The 18,624-nt window shown below is 32.2% G+C and overlaps 1 protein-coding gene across 2 annotated transcripts in view; it reads left to right on the top strand.

The window, feature by feature from the left end:
• The window catches only part of LOC130894298 (protein c-ets-1-A-like), a 222,497-nt gene that overhangs the window by 171,606 nt on the left and 32,267 nt on the right, over positions 1 to 18,624 (top strand). The window lies entirely within an intron of this gene.

Here is an 18,624-nt window from a genome sequence, read left to right as displayed (position 1 = left end):
ACTTCGTTAATTGGACAAAGAAATATTCATCAGGGATTGCCTGTTGGATTTCAATTATATGTATATTCATTAATAATTACAAAAAATCTTACAAAACATAGCGATGGGTGATCAGCAACGCGTGACATACCTTGAAAACCTTGGACAAAAAACATTACTTTTAATGATGAATATTTACCAAAAGATATGGAATATGTATTGTAAACAGTTTTTTTGAATAGCTGTTTGGTTTTAAATTCCATTCTAGTTTTGAAAAAAACTTTAACAAAGAATTTTCGCAAACCGTACTATTGTTTATTTTTTAATACAGTAAAAGCTTTTTATTCGCGGGGTATATGTTCCAAAAATATTCCGCGAATACAGAAACCGTGAATACGGAATGGTAATTTGTATGTATGGGATTATGGAGGAAAAACAAATATATAAAAAAGTTTTTGAACATTTTGATCAATTATCTTTAAGCTTAGGTTTGAAGAATTTTGTAATTTTCTCTTTCTTGGCAGTTTTTAAAAGCTCCTTCAATTCAGACTGAAACGGAGCAGTCGCATTAGCAATTTGCCTCTTAAAAATAAGGTTTCGTTCCATAGACGGATCAATGTTCAAAGCTCATTTGCCATTCTTAAGCCTTCACTAAGGTTTTTCAAATTAAATGTCACGTTTCCAGTGCTTGTTGAAGCCTCTTCTTCAATGGGCTGTAAATTTAACATTTTCTCCAATTCGGTTTTAGTCAAATCTTCATATTGCGATTCAAGCAATTCCTGAATGTCACTTGATTCTGTCTGCTCGGACCCATCTCGTCCTATTCCATTCGCGATTTCGGCTATGTTTGGAGTCATAGTTTGAACTTGCACAGATTCTTCATCTTATTCCGCAGTCAGAGCAGGCCACAGTTTTTTCCAACATGACTTCAATGTGTGTGACTTCAGTTCTTCCAATGATTCTTTTATGTTTACGATGCATTTTGCAATGTCAAATTTCTTCCAGCATTTCCTAACATTCATATCAGGATTACATTCCATATTATCCAATATGATTCTGATGTAATAGAGCTTAAAGGCATGTATTATTCATTGGTCCATAGGTTGAAGCAAAGCCGTCGTGTTGGGAGGTAAAAATGACACTTTTATATTTGTATGCATAGTTTCGTGTCGCGAGGATGACCTGTCCAAAAGTAGAAGTGCTTTAACGTCTAAATTCTGTTTTTTTAAATAAGTTTCAACTTCAGAAACAAAACAATTCCGGAAACAGTCACAAAAAATAGCGCTTGTAACCCATGCTTTCTTATTAGCACGCCAAATCACTGGCAGGCTGTCTTTATTTTGATTTTTTTTAAGCCAGAGGATTAAACGATCTGTAAAGCATCAATGGCTTGATGACACAATCTCCAGATGCATTCCAACATAGCAGCAGTGTAACTCTGTCCTTTGCTGCCTTAAATCCAGGAGCAGACTTTTCGCTTTTAGAAATGAATGTTTTGTTTGGCATTCTCTTCCAAAACAGTGCAGTTTCGTCTGCATAGAATACTTGCTCAGGTTTGTATCCTCCATCAGCTACTAGGTTTACAAATTCTTCTGGATATCGCTCTGCTGCAGCAAAGTGACTTTTACCATAGAACGGAACAGCAACATTTAAAATATGTATATGTACTTCATCATTGAATAATAAGGTTGCTTTCATTCTGTTTATTTACATCCTTTATTATTTATCCTTTTATTATTATGTATGTATTTATTAGATTCTCGAATATAGGAATTGGGTTACATTTTTTAACTCCGCGAATAGTGAAAACGCGAATGAAGGAAGAGCGAATAACTCTGTTGTTTTTTCATAACAATCATAAATATAGATTTTTCAAAACATTTCTTAAAATTGACACGTCGTTATAAGAGAAAATTACAACTGATATTTAAGTCAATCAATGTATAGGTATTTGAAGATAAATATGAAAAATGTTTTTTTGTGACATCCAGTATAAATTTAATATACGCATAGACAATTATTATCTATGTACCTTCAGATACCTGGATTAAGTAATAGCAAAACTTTCGGAACCGGCAAACCGTAACTGACGATTTTTAATTGGAAAATTTCGTTTAATAACAATTCTTCAAACGTATACACACACAATTTATGATATTCATCTTTTTTTTTTCATGCACTTTTGCCATGTTTATGAAATTGAAAAACGCTCGGATGGTTGTAAGGCGAGTAGTGACTATATACTATCCCACTTTCCTTAAATTGAAAGTTTTTGGTTACTTTTTTTTTATTTAAATTGTTACAATAAACAATCAATAGCAAATATATCAATCTTTAATGTGAGAATTGGTTATTTACACAAAATCTGCCAGCGAAGAGCTCTAACCCTGTCAGGCATCCAAGATATCATCCCATTCTTCACAAAAAAAATTTGGAGCTGATTTAAAACACTAGGAGTAAGCTGACAATGTCTAAATAATCCCACAAATATCGGAAGATAGTGCGTGGCCTCTACAGTATTTGCTCCCAGTATTTGATAACAATTCTGGCGGTATGTGGACAATTATTATCCTGCATCTAAATGAATTGATCACCAATAAATGGAGCAGCGTCTAGGAACACTACTTTGATGTACTTCCGATAAATAGTACCCTATTATCAATGAAAATCAATTCAGTCCAAACGTAGAAATTAATTCCACATCAAATCATAACTGATCTCCTTAGCGTCTCCACATTTGGAGACAAATGCATCATGAATGGCGGGATCTACCCCAAGCGTTTGTGCAATGTATCGCACCTCCGGTCTTCTATTCCCAAGGCATCAGCTAAATCTACATTTGGAAAAACACCTCTATGAACAACAGCAAAAATCTATTTTTAAATTAGAATTCAAATCTGAGTCTAATCTAATGGTCGACTAATCCTGAAGGGATGGATTCAGTCCCTACATTCTCTGTAATATCACCAGACTACCCACAAAAACAAACGCATTACTGACAATTACCTTTTAATTTGTTGACTTTATTTGAATAATTGTTGTAATTGTAATATGGTAAATATATTGGTGTAAAAACGTATGGTTAAAACTACTTGGTGATATATTTAAAAAAATATATAATTCTAATTAATTATTGAGATTGTGTAGGTTTCAATTAACCGCAGCTATCAATAGAATTGGACCTAAAGAAACGATTATGATATGAAATCTCTACTCCATTTCATTTACCTACTGATAATAAATAAAGAGATTGTTGCATATCTTTAGTTTTAATAAAAGCAGTACGAGGCGTGGGCGATTGAAAATTGTCGATAAGAGTACTAAAAGCGATAATTTCAAAAAAACAAAATAGGAAATTTTATCGCGGTTAATTTATTATCGCAGCGTTTAATTCCATATTAAACTAATATCTACATGGTGGGGGTCGTATTTAGAACATATTTATTTAAATTCTAATAGAAAGAGTCGCACTTGATCCTTGGAATGGAATAAACAACCCATGTTGGAGTCCCCAGACTTGAAGGACTCTGGAAAACCCGGCCTTGGTAAACCAATAATCGCCCAAGCCTGGTTGAAGTCTGGGTAACCCCTGTCTATCTATCATTTCTATATATATTCAATTATTCAACTAATTTTTATGTACAATTATTAGAAGAGTGCATTAATAGAGATTTGTCATATATAATTTCATTAACAATATATTAAAAATCCATTTTTATAAGTAACCACCCTGACCTAGGGCTGCAGACCAGTCTTGGGTTTATCTAGGCAACCAGGTCTTGTCCAGGATTGCAAACCAAGCGAGGGACATCTTAGTTATTATCCCACCAAGTCTGGGTTAATAACGACTTCAAGCTAGGGCCAGAGTTGTACATACTTGGCCTATGTCTGGGCCTATACTGGGCCTATCGTAAAATCCTATTTTGGAATGTGATTTCTATTAAACCCCTGCCGAATTTATACATTTACTTTCCATATTTTACCTATAATAAATATTATAAAAACTACTTTTCGTGAATATTATTTATGAAGAACCAGCTTCGCATAAAATCCAATGGAAACAATTTATTTTATGACAGAATGGAGATCGTAGAACAGATCTAGGCTTTTTCTTTTTCACTTTAACGACTTAGAACACCCCCAAGTTTGTTTACTAATGTATAGATGGTATAGATCGAAATGAAAACTAAAAGGATCTTATATGGTGTAGACATTTACAATATTTTAATATTTTTAGCGACTAGTTAATATCTTCAATTTTAGCATTTAAACTAAAAAAAAATGTGTATTCACAATAGAATTGAGGATGAACCCGATAGTGAAAGTAAGATAAGACATTAGTATTGCATAAATTGGCAAAACTATTGCTAGAATTGTTCGGATATGGTCCGTTTATTTTCCAACAATGCCAATGCTGCTCTCTCTATTCGTCTACTTTAATATGTTGCGTCTTCCTACCCATTGAAAAGGTGTTTAGTTGATCGTCTTATTTCGGTTTTGGTGTTAACGTTTTACCCTAAAACCATGGTAATATTGTTATAGACAAAGTGACAATTTTTTAACTTTATGTGTATATGAAAATTAGCAACATACTTTTCAAATTATACGTCTGATGGCTGTAGCTTTTAGGGGTAAGTATATAAAATATAGTTTTCTTCAATGCAGAATATTTTTCAACAATTGTTTCTATTAGATATGGAATGTTTTCAAATCATAAACCATGCTGAAGACACGAGATCCCTAAATTAATAAATTGCTAAAGCAAATGCGTGGAAAATCAAATTTATTAAACAAACAACCAATGAAAATTATTGTTCCAAACACAATCATTATATGAACTGAATTTTTTTGATTGTTTGTAATAAATAATAGAGTTCCACTAATTTCAATGTCCTCAACGTCTGGTTACGTTTTTTCACCACCCACCGCGTGTTTTGAAGTGATTATATTTCATGCGTCTCGTGTGTAAGGTAAAATTTCACAAACTTACTCCACGCTTTAACGAAGTATAACACCTGATTTAAGATACCTTAGACGAAAAAAACTATATAGATATTTTATTTTTGGTGGGAAGCGGAGTCGTAGCTAACTGTACCTTTATCAAAATATCATGCCAAATATTGTTTTTTCAAATTTAGTAGCACATGGGTATTGAAAAGTTTTGTATTTATTGGTGAAACAAATTTTGAAACAATGATAAGATCTGAGTCGTTTTTGATCAAATGTAAATAATTCAGATTGGTTGACCATCCACCGTATTCACCAAATCTGTCCCCAATGACTTTCTCTTTGCTGCCTGACCTATTAGGATTACATAAATTTTTTTTCGTTTGAAATCAGTTCATAAAAAATCAAGATGGTACTTTGAAGTCCTGAATTTTTTCATATTCAATTCAAAATTTGCATCACCGATGCATAAATCAATTAAGAATCAAGTTACCATATACGATTGTGCAACAACGGAAGAACAACCAATTTTTTCTTAGCACTTGAAACGGGATTTGTCGTAGTGATATTAAATTCATTGACTGGTTACAAATTATTAACGAATTGAATAAAATGTAAACGTGACGCGACGTCCTGTCATTAGTTAACTAACTAGACATATTTGTTTTTTTATTATGTTATGTTGTCTTAGGTTTAAAGGAAATCCTCTCATACCAGTTTCGGATAATACGTTTCTGTAAACAGATTCGGCATTGCACTTTTGGTTTATGTAAAATGTACGTTAAACATAAACGTCAAAAGAAAAGCCGACAGGTGCTGGAAGTTCTGGCAGTATGTACTTTTTATCAAAAATTTCTTATATTTTTTGGTTCTTGTTGTTTTATAGAAATGTGAGCGAATGAAAATTTAGTAATAAAAGAAACTGTACAGTAGAGGTATTGAAAAAATGACAAATTCACATCAATAAGGGATAGCTGAAAACTTGGTGAAAATGGGCAGGTTTGAATTTGTAATATTACCTGAATGCAAAGAGGGTCACAATCGATTTTTCTCACCTCCACTAAGCAGGTAAACTGACCATAATGTTCCTCATAATCTTAAAACAAGACAAAAATAAATTTAACTTTTATGACTATTAGATGGTCTCACTTTTGATAATAAGATACATTTTTTGAAATATCTGTTATTATAGCAGGTATGAATAAAACAGAAGTTTCTTTAGAATTGTCGTCCCTTATAGTTTCTTTATTTTTTATCATGTATATTATTGTGTCAAGTCCAGTGGTAACAACACGTGTCAAGAAGAAAAAAAATAAAAAATTAATCATTAACAAAGCTTTAAACTGCCGAAAAAATGATAAGACGTGTAGAAAGAACATTAAAAATCACAAAATAGTATGGAGAAGTTAAATTTCAAAGAACTTGTGAACCTATCTCTATCCGTTATATATAAATTCAGTTTAGTTAGAACCGTATTATCCAGCAGATGATTTAACTCTAATGACAAAAACCATCATCAACAAAAAAAGTAATACAATCAGAATGGAGGGAAAGTATATAAATTCCAATTTTCATAAAAGGTGAAAAGAACGATCCACAAAATTAACAAGATTCAGTACAAAAACTTTCCACTGAATTTTTAGAAGAAGTGATGTCATCTGGTATCTCTGAGGAACAGAGATCCGCCAAATTACGGAAAAGACTATAGAGTTCAATAAGACGGCCTATATGCGCTTCATCGATCTCATCCAAGCATTTGATAGGATACGATTGAGGGATTTAACAACTCTACTGAAGAGAATGAAGATTCAATCCAACATAATAAAAGTAATCGAAGATTTGAACACCGATAATTACACATATATCAGAATGGAAAATAAACTGAGCAATAGATTAGGAGACAGCCCAGAGACGAGGTAAATCAAGCTGGAAGAGAATACCGAATGGGAAACAAAGACATAAAAATAGTATGTGATGCTGATGACGCAGTGACCATTTCAGAAGACGAAGATAACTAACAAAGACTACTGTATAGGTTTGAACGAATAGCGAAAGCTTTTAACATTCAAATATCCCTGATGAAAACCAAATCTTTTACAGTACCCAGAGAACCGAGAAGATGTAAACTCGCAATATAATAGAAATCTAAAAGAATGAAGTGAAAGCTCAAAAAACAAAGGAGTCATTAATACCAGGCTACCTGAGAGATGTAATTTAGCGGAATGAATATATGACTACCGGGAGCAAATTTAGAATATACAAGACCAATGTGAGACATACACCAACACATTATTTGACCACAATGATAAAATAAGAGAGACAGAATGTCAGGTGACTGATTGCAAAAGAAGAAAAATAGAAAACATCCCGATCACCAGGACGACCATCTACAAAATGGTATGAAAGCTGGTCTTCGTTATCCCAGCTGCAACTAGGCAACCATTGATGCAAACACAGGCCTAAGTCCTAACGTACGATGAAGAAGACAAAAACAATAAGTGGGTTACAGAGAGTAATGAGAAAAGGTAGCTGATGAATCTGGATATAAGCGACAAACAGAAAATGATGAAACATAATAGAAGTCTTCGAATGATGTGGAATGCGGTATTAGAAAAAATGTTGATTAAGACAAAGGCAACATCAGACCCATTGAAATCTGTTTTTAAAACATGGACGCTCGATCAAATATTGTTACAACAGATGAAACGATGGAAAAAATTATGACGAAATAATTATTGAAAGAGCTGATGCAAAGAACTACAATAACAATGAATAGTGAGATAATTGGGAAATAAAATGATTATGTATAAAAAAACCAATTTAGAAAATTCGAAAAAATACATATAGATATTTCATTATTGGAAATTTGATTCGTGTATTTTGAGGATTAGAAGTCAATATTTTAAACCGTTTCCAGGATGTATATATTTGTTTTTTGTCAAAAATTCGATTCGTTATGTATATCTAATAAATGCAAATATAAATTATTTTAGTGTTTTATTGTTCATATAACCGGAAACATTTGATGCACTTTCCGCTATGGATAATGTCGAGAATTTCTTATAATATCCTAAATCGATTAACCAACAACTACGCACCTCGTCGTGATAATTATTATTATTATCTTTTATCGACACAAACTAGCTCGAAACCCGTGTAAGAAATAAGAGGCAGGTTCTCGCAGCTTCCTGTTGTATATGGTACACGTTCGTTTTAAACTTTTTTGCGATATTGCACTTTTTCTTCTTAAACTACCTTCGGTAAGTGCTTTATACCAGTACCGGAATCTGGATGTTTATATTTATAAGAAAATCTATATTTTGATATCATCAAGTTCGCTTTTATTTATTTATTTTTAGTTGATGAAATAAACCCTTTCTTCGGAGCATGATAACATTTTTTTCGATACTTTATATACAAATATTCCTATTACCATTGTGAAAAATATATTAATGAGAAAATTAAAGAATATACAGAAAAACTTGAAAACGAATTTATAAAAGCTATAGAACCCACACTTACAACATATTTCAAATATGAAATATACAAACAAATTGATGGTTGCAAACTTGATATAGATTCCATTCTTTTTCCGATATGTGGATGATCACATAACTGCCGTACCCAAGAATCAAATTGAAAACATAAATAAAAAATTCCATTTTTATCATAAAAAACTTCAATTCACAATCGAGGTCGAGCAAAATAATAGAATCCATTTTCTTGATGTCACATTATATAAAATTAACAATAACGGAATGGTATACGAAACCAACTTGGTCCTCAAGATATTTAAACTTCAATTCGTGTCATCCTATGTCACAAAAAAGATCAGTGATTATAAGTTTGGCCCAACTATTAGATCCTTAATTTAGATGCTTAGCTATTCAAAAAACAAAAACTGCATTGAAAGAAATAAAATTATAAACAACATATTCAATAAAAAAATAAACAGTTATTACAATGATGACTTATAATATGATATTATTATAAGTCATAAAGGACATAATACATTATCCAAATATTTCACCCAAAAACCAAAGAAGTAATATTATATATCAAGTGCCTTGTACTAATTGTGACGTTCTCCACATAGGGCAAACATCTCAGTATTTAGAAAATAGACTACGAGGTCATAAATACGATTAAAAAATAAAACTGCATTAACGACCCATGAAATATCAAAAAATCATAAATTCAATTATGAAGATTGAATTATTGTAACGGAAAAAGCTATAATAAAAAAGATCTAAATAATTTAAGTAAAATTTATAGCTCTATTTTGTAAATAAAATTAAAAATACCGAGAAAGAATTAATTTTTCTTATCAGAACAAAGTTCTCAGTTGATTTTATCCTTATTTTGATATTCATGATGCAGGTGATCTATAGATCAATACAAATAAGCAAATTGTAAGTATCAATAACCATATTTTGATAAAGACTTAAAGAAAAGTCGAAACTTCAAAATTTATTTTTATTCAAATAATCAAATTAATTTTTAAACAGAAGAGACCTAAAATCAAGAACATTTAGATGCATTAAGATATCAAAAGGTCTAAGAAATAAGAAATTAAAGAAATTTACTTTATTTTCTAGAGAAAACATTTATGCAAATTCCAAAGTTTTGTATTTAAAAGTCGAAATACGAGTTAATGTTAAGATAAGAATTAAACATAAACAATTGATATACATCAGTTTTTACATTATTTATTCAGTTAACAAAACCAATTTTGCAGGAAATTTATCGCAACTACAACGAGGTGTAGAAATATATTTTGGGAAATTGTTTGCTGTTTCCATTGAAAATTTCTTTTCATAATCACTAATTCTTCTTCAATAATTTCTTCAATTGAATCACTAACTTAACCATGCTGCAATGATAATAAATTTACGCCGCTACAGAACTAAATAGAATCAAGTTTGATTGTATAAAGACCCTCTGTAAGTGCCATTTTGCTCCTTTTATCAATTCTTGAAAATCTAGTTCTTTTATACACTCGAAATGTCACTCAATCAATAGTATAAAAAGCTTTGTGGCACTCATCAAATTCCATTAAATAGACTAGAAAAAAAAACTTGAAAACCCCATCTATACACACAACCCTTTTTAAAAAGACCCCTGCAATATAACTTGTATTTCTGGATGGCTGCCATCTTAATTTAAATATTATTAATGGCTTCTTGCGGAACCCTCTTGAGATTGTACCTTGTACCTATCATGTTATATAATTTACCAGAGACGTTCTAATAGTTTTATATAATACTTAACCTCCCCCCACCCCTAAAAAAATCGAATACTTTTCTGTTTTAAATCTCTTTGGAAAAATTTATGAATATATGAATAGTCGAGATGTGCTGAAAGACTTTTGTCAGTTCCATAGCCTATCAACAGAACTTATTATAACATGGTTAATGTAAATGGAAAGATCACAGTTTATTTGGTTGTTGGAATAATTTTTGTTTTCTATCAACTAGGTACACGTTGTATCTTGGTATATACTTCGACAACAAAGATCAATAAGACTGAATGGGAAAATTATTAAATTATTGAACCCTTTTTGAAATCCCCGCCGCTGTCGTCTTCAAGTAATTGATATCAAAACGCTCATATGCACAATAAAACACAAGTGGGCCGGGAAATATCTATGCGCACGTGTTTCGGCAGATACCCCTGTCACATTAGAACTTCCTCTCTCCATTTTGTTGAAATGGGGTTGGCTGTGAGCGCATTCGATAGTCCTACGGCATCTTCTCCGATTACCCTGTATAGTTAAACTTATGAAGTGTAAGACCGTACCTGCGAAATTTTTCATTTGGGTCGAGTAAAAATTTTTTTATTCATAATATTTTTTAAAATATGCTATTCACTATTAGAATCGTTTATAAATTCGTGCCGGTTCGTTTTTTGTGAGAAAACGAACCTTTTAATTACAAAAAAACGAAAATTTTTCCGCTAGAAGTGAAGTTTTGGAAAACAATCGGTTTCAACGTGCATAATTGTGTGTCATTTTTAACCATATACGGTCAAGTAATAGTTTCTAGTTCTCTTCTATGGTGTCGAAGCATCGACTTTGATAATATCTACCATCAAGGTTTTTGAAATGTGGTTATATAAACGCGTACTCAAGATACCATGGACAGCTATTCAAACAAAGGATACAGTCCTTAACAGACCAAATGCGGTTCGTGAGTTGGTGGACAAGAAAAATTTGGGACACAAAATGCGTGGTAGCAGATTTAGTATCCACCAGTTGATTATGATGGGTAAAGTCGTAAAGGAGTTGGAAGGAAACAAGCCTCTTGGTTGAAGAATATTAAAGAATGGACTGGGATAAAAAAAGCAGGATGGTTACTTAGACAAACTAAGATAGAAAGAGTTCAACGTCAACGGGATTAAGAATAATAAAAAATGTTGTATTCTAATCGATTACCAATTTATAAAATGTCCTTCTATCGAACCCTACAAGCACGTATATGGTACCTATTAATGAAGTAGCACGTGGGGAAAATAATATACCCCAGTTGTAAAGTAATTCTTCTGCTTTTCATTTTGGTGTTTGTGAAGTACCTAATACGTAGAGACCGGAAATGGGTGGTTTTCGAGCGTAATCACAAGATATTCACAATACTTAGAAGAACCACTTAAGGACTCGGCAGACGTGCTGTCAAAACTTGATTTTGCGTCAGGGAACATCTGGTACAGAGGTATATAGACAGTGAATAACAAATAAAAATGATATCTCATTATAGTTTATATTGAAATTCGGCAATTGACATAAAGGAAGGTATTATTATTGTCATCATCTTTTTATTAATTTGACATAAATATGCTTCAACAACTTTTCACTATCTAGTTACAGAAAATTAGAATAGAAAGTTATAAACCGTCAATTCCACCGAAATTAGAATATTATTGCAGGAATTGAGTAAAAATAAAGAAATAAATTGATTCATTGACCACCGGCACCGGTAGTTCTTGATGACATTCCTTGATCCTGTGATACAGGACACACGTTATTTACTAATTTACAACTTATCAAAAACCCACTCTGCGTATCATAAAAATCACTCCCCACGACTTTTATTCATGAACCCGCTTTATTTTGGCCGAATAATAATTAAGTTGAATATTTAGTGATTTTTGATCTAGCTCGTTTAAAGATAGTATCGGAGTTTTGTTTCCTGTGTAAAAGGAAATCGGATTTTCAATGCAACCACCAATAAACATTTCACCGTATTACAGTTTTATGGTTAAATGATTTTATTATATATACGAGGACACATCGATATTTCATACGATGTAGTATGTAGTAGTATGAAATTCGAGTCGAACTCAATCTTTTCCACAACTTCATTTAAAGGAGGATGGAATGTGTTTGAAATGTTTCCAAATCATTCCTCAAATGATTTTTTTTTTTATTATAATCTTCGTTTGGTTGTTTTGTCGATTCAAATACCTAGATATATGGGATTAGTGCGTTACAACTTTTTTCAGAAGAATTTTCTAAGACTGAAGACAAACTTTTCAAATTTACCACACCACTTTTTATGATCATGTCTTACCAAATTCTCGAGGTTTCATCCAAATAGTATACTTGCTTCCTTTTAGTTCGTCAAGAAATGATTTCTCCCTAGTTTTAAAAGTAATTAATTTAAAAATATGTATATGAACTTTTTACGACTAAAATTATTAAAAAAAATTATCAATACAATTTGTGCTGGTTATCTAAATGCAATTGAACAGAGTTCAGTGCCTCGCATGTCTAGTATCACAGAATCCATGCATTCGGCCCCAACTATGGGATCCATGAAGTCTCACCGAATCTTCCACCTTCGGATTTAACGGTTCAATTTGAGGCCATGAGGACATCATACAGGTTGAACGTCCTCAAAGAACTGGACGCAAGCCTTGGGAGCATGTTCAATCATTTTGATGGGCCTTCGACCTCGAATAACAAGGCACACATCACTGATATAGAGCAGTGGTCAGGTAATCTGGAGCCCGTTATACTAAACACTGGTACAAAGATGGCTCTAGGATGAATGGTTTCTTTGGGGACATTCCAAAATATGCGAATCTCTATGGCTTGGGGAACGTGCTACCATCTAACAAGCCCAGATTTTCGCTTGAACGTGGGACGCGCGATATTCAGGCAATAATGGCCGAAATTATGAACTCCAAGCTTGTGCTCGAGTGTAATAAAATCATTCAAGTACTGGTGAGTGATGGATGCAAAATCTAGCTCTTTTTGGTGCCTGGTAAATCGGGAAATAATGGTAATTACGAATTGGAACGGAGAATCCATCAATGGACTCAAAACGCGTTCAAAAGTAATGCTATCAGATCTCCCAATCGTTTACTTGCAAGAAAGGTTCTACGAAGATGGATAGAGACACCTGTAATGAGACAAGGTAACGCACATATAAATGGGCTTTCTCTTACTAAACAACTGCTCCACTTAAAAAGGCGCGAAGTTTTACTTTTAACCGGGCACGGTCATCTCCACATTAAAGGTATGTTGCTTAGTTATTTTTGGGAAATGTTGGTTGATGATATTAATCTTGATATAGAAAAATAGAGAAAATGAAATATATAATTGTAATGTTAACAGCACTGTAATTTAAATTATCAGTAAAACATTATCTTCTCATTAAAAATTTATTTGATCTCCTTGTAAACAGTTTAAAAATGATTAAGTTGATAGCTACGCTATGCCACATTTTTTTTGTACTTAATTTATACCTTCCTACAGTTATATCTGAACAACTATCTAGCATATTTAATTTGTTAGTGTAGCGTGTCATTTATATGGATATTTAGAATCGCCCATAGTTTATATATTTGTACTGTAATTTATGTTGAACCTATTTATCGTCATTGAAAGTGATTTTCTTTTAAATCTGATAAAGGGATAGACCGGCATCGATAAAAATATGACAAGGTGTCATTTACGCCTTATTATTTACCATATTTTTCGTTGGTGATTAATCGAAAAAGCATATCAAGAAAAATACTCATTAAAAACCCATCAAAATATTTCATCTTTAGCTACAATAGAAAACAAAAGTAAATTATCATTTAACATTTTTATCTACAAACTTGTGTTTTTGTAGATTATTATACTAATTTTAAAGAATATTATTTTGTAAAATTCTATTTAGTTGTAAATAATATCCGACTTTTGAATGAAATCACTACCTAGTACAGCTTCCCGTCGACCTGTTCCTTTTTTCAATAAACCTCAGTTTGCCATAAATTTGGTTGTTAAGGTAGGCAAATCACGTGTGAGAGCCGGTGTCAGGTTGCATTTAGCTTCCGGTGGATGCACAATACCCTTACTGATTTCCCTTCACCTTCCTACACCCCCGGAGCACAAACCCTGACCCGTTTTTATATGCAGCTATAACTATGATTATTCGGAATAGAGATGGAAGTTGTCGGTATTTGCAATATGATTTAATCGTTTTTATTAAAACCTTCGCGTCGCATCGTGTTTTCAATTTTTCTAAAAACAATTTACGTTCAATAAAGGTATTTGATACAACACATTTTTCTTCGACATATGCGGCCGTTTTTCCTTGATCTTAGCATTCAAACGATCCAAAAACTCTATGTAGTGTACGCTATTGATTGTCTCTGCCTTTTGGAGATAGTCGATGAACAATATTTCATGCGTATCCCAAAATACTGAAGCCATTACCTTCCCAGCTGACTGACCACGCTTTGGACGTAGTTCACCGTCTGCAGTTCACTCAGATGATGATCGTTTTGATTCCGGAGTGAAATGATGGATCCAGGTTTTATCCATTGTTACATATCGATGCAAAAAATCTGATTTATTAGGTGTAAACATGCCCAAACTCTGCCCTGAATCGTTGTTGCTGTTGTTGTTTTTGATCGACTGTTAGTAAGCGACAAGATCTTCGAAAAAAGCTTTCTCGTGGTCATGCATAATTCTATCTTTACGGTGTCAACTATCTCGGAAATTTCAATTTACGATAAGATATAGATAAATGTGGACTTTTTGATGTTTTCTGGAGTAACCACCTAATTTGGACGACGACCAGAAAGCTCACCATCTTCTGTGTCTGTACGACCACTTTGAATCCATTGTTTTGAAAATAACAAAAGTAGTTTCACTTAAACGACAGTCACTGTTTTTTGACTAATCGAATTGTCATGAATTTTCACGCGCATAGTCTTTTGAATGTTGATACTTCATAAAAGTATGGATTTTACAATGATTCCATGGGTTAAATTACTTGGTATTTTCAAATTGCTTATATAGATATAGAATGTTTTATTAATTTTCAATTTAGAGACGATTTTGAAGATAAATTCAACAATTTGTTTGCTCAACCAAATTGACTTCTCTCATTTAAAGTATAATTCATTGGATAAAATTAAAAATCTCGTGATAATGATAGAAATTCAAAACCCCAACTCTCCATGGTACCATTGCGCATAACAACAGATTGAAAACGCATGTACCTATAATGGTGCATTTTGAAAGAAAACTGAATTGATTGTTTTTGGGAAGGATGGGTCTGGGCTTTTGTTTTTCGGTAGTTACTCACGGTCCGCGATCTTTTCAATTGCGTGGGAATGAAGATTTAAGCAGCATCGTACTCCAAACTGAAACCTAAACCAGATTATCAAGAAATTATTATTAATTTAATTGAAAGTTTATTAATTTGATATACAATTTTTTACGTGAAATGATAATTATTATAAAATAAAATAGTTTTGATTGTTAATAATGGTAGTTTCTAAATAGGGTGACTTTTGTGTATATAATTTTGATCATAAAATATGTAAATTTGATTATTGATTCGATATTTTTTATTTTCTTTTGGTTAAGTTTATTTATAAACATGAAAATATCATTAGATTAAAATTATTAAGAATTTTTTTATGGTTACAAATATCTAGCGAAAAAATAATAAGTAAAAAGGCTTCGTTCGTTTAATTTCGTCATTGAAACTCATCTTTCGTTTCATATAAATTTTTGACCAGCATCATGGTAAAGAAAAAAATTATAAGAATACATTTCTAATAAAGTATGAAATATAGTTAGCGTCGAACAACAATGTCTATTTAATTTTCACACCAATAACCGACATCATTTTCAATTAGTTTCTATTAAGTTAAATCGTATATTGAATTAACAAAGCAAGAAAAGACACCAACTCTAAGTGTTTCTTTATCTTGAACAGCTATAGTCGAGACGATATCATCTAAATTATTTTAGAATGAAAAATACCACCAGCTTTTATAATGAAGACGTGCTAAAGGTATTTTCAGTATTTCTATAAGACGTAGTTAAAAGGGGTAGATAAATTTCGATAATTGAATTAGACGTTAGTTAATATTGATTATCAAACTGAATATACTGTTTACACCACCACTACATCAACCCTTACGATTAAACTGTCTGACGCGCGTTTCGATAACCAAGTTATCGTCTTCAGAGACTGAAGGTCAACTCACCTTACCTTATTCAGTATGAATATCGCCAACATTTCCAGAAATGCCGACTTAATAGATGTATCAAGAAGCTAGATCCCCTCGTTATACGAATTATGATGATAGAATCATGTATTTAAAATTCCAGTTTTCTATTATCTACTCTTTTAAAAAGTTTAACTAATGTAGAAAATGTTTTTTGACATAATATCTTGTTAAAAATAACTCGAATTTGCTATTATTTCGAATAATCACCCCTTTCTCACAAAGCTATAATTTTGGATTTTTTAGAGGAATTCGCAATCAATAAATATTACCAATAATTCCGATTGAACATGTTGATTCAACTCATAGTGGTACATCCTGTATAATTTGATGTTTAAACATAAATATCGAGATAATATTGTGTGTGTGTGTGTCAAAATGTTTTCGTTCGTTTCTCTGCATCCCCTTGGGGTCGGTCCATGTGTCGTTTTATCTCAAACACAAGATGTTGAGAAATTGATTAGATCGACTGGTCTATTATGTCTTTGGTTTAACATTAACTGCATGTTTACACTAGTGTCAAACTGTGATAAGGGCTTTATCTGTACTGTCGAATTGTTGTAGAGAGGCTTGTTAATTTTTATCGAAAACTACATTCTTGTTTGAAGAAACCAGATAAAATTTAAATATAACTGACAGATGGTATTTGTTTTCATAAAAATATTTATTAATAATAATATTGTCATAGATGAATACATTATTTTTTTTTGACATTAAATATTATTGAGAAAGTTATATAGATACCTCAGTTTAATTTGTCTATGAAATCCACATATGCTCTACGGCCTTGACGAGAAATTAATTTATCCTTTAGGGACCATTTGTTATATTATGTGGGTCCTAACAAGGTCGGAAATTGGAAATTTCTGATCGATAACGAGCTCAGAATTTTGGAGTTTTGGAAAACCTAGTAGGTGATATATCAGTCAATTTGATTATGGAAGGAAATTTCTGATCGAAAACGAGCACAGAATATCTGATGTTTTGGAAAAACTAGTAGGTGCAATATCAGTCAAATTGATTATGGAAGGAAATTTCTGATCGAAAACGAGCTCAGAATTTTGGAGTTTTGAAAAACCTAGTAGGTGCAATATCAGTCAAATTGATTATGGAAGGAAATTTCTGATCGAAAACGAGCACAGAATATCTGATGTTTTGGAAAAACTAGTAGGTGCAATATCAGTCAAATTGATTATGGAAGGAAATTTCTGATCGAAAACGAGCACAGAATATCTGATGTTTTGGAAAAACTAGTAGGTGCAATATCAGTCAAATTGATTATGGAAGGAAATTTCTGATCGAAAACGAGCACAGAATATCTGATGTTTTGGAAAAACTAGTAGGTGCAATATCAGTCAAATTGATTATGGAAGGAAATTTCTGATCGAAAACGAGCACAGAATATCTGATGTTTTGGAAAAACTAGTAGGTGCAATATCAGTCAAATTGATTATGGAAGGAAATTTCTGATCGAAAACGAGCACAGAATATCTGATGTTTTGGAAAAACTAGTAGGTGCAATATCAGTCAAATTGATTATGGAAGGAAATTTCTGATCGAAAACGAGCACAGAATATCTGATGTTTTGGAAAAACTAGTAGGTGCAATATCAGTCAAATTGATTATGGAAGGAAATTTCTGATCGAAAACGAGCACAGAATATCTGATGTTTTGGAAAACCTAGTAGGTGCAATATCAGTCAAATTGATTATGGAAGGAAATTTCTGATCGAAAACGAGCACAGAATATCTGATGTTTTGGAAAACCTAGTAGGTGCAATATCAGTCAAATTGATTATGGAAGGAAATTTCTGATCGAAAACGAGCACAGAATATCTGATGTTTTGGAAAACCTAGTAGGTGATATATCAGTCAAATTGATTATGGAAGGAAATTTCTGATCGAAAACGAGCACAGAATATCTGATGTTTTGGAAAACCTAGTAGGTGCAATATCAGTCAAATTGATTATGGAAGGAAATTTCTGATCGAAAACGAGCACAGAATATCTGATGTTTTGGAAAACCTAGTAGGTGCAATATCAGTCAAATTGATTATGGAAGGAAATTTCTGATCGAAAACGAGCACAGAATATCTGATGTTTTGGAAAACCTAGTAGGTGATATATCAGTCAAATTGATTATGGAAGGAAATTTCTGATCGAAAACGAGCACAGAATATCTGAT

The sequence above is a fragment of the Diorhabda carinulata genome, chromosome 5, assembly GCF_026250575.1.
Source record: "Diorhabda carinulata isolate Delta chromosome 5, icDioCari1.1, whole genome shotgun sequence".
NCBI lineage: Eukaryota > Metazoa > Arthropoda > Insecta > Coleoptera > Chrysomelidae > Diorhabda > Diorhabda carinulata.
This window is presented reverse-complemented; position numbering and strand designations above follow the sequence as displayed.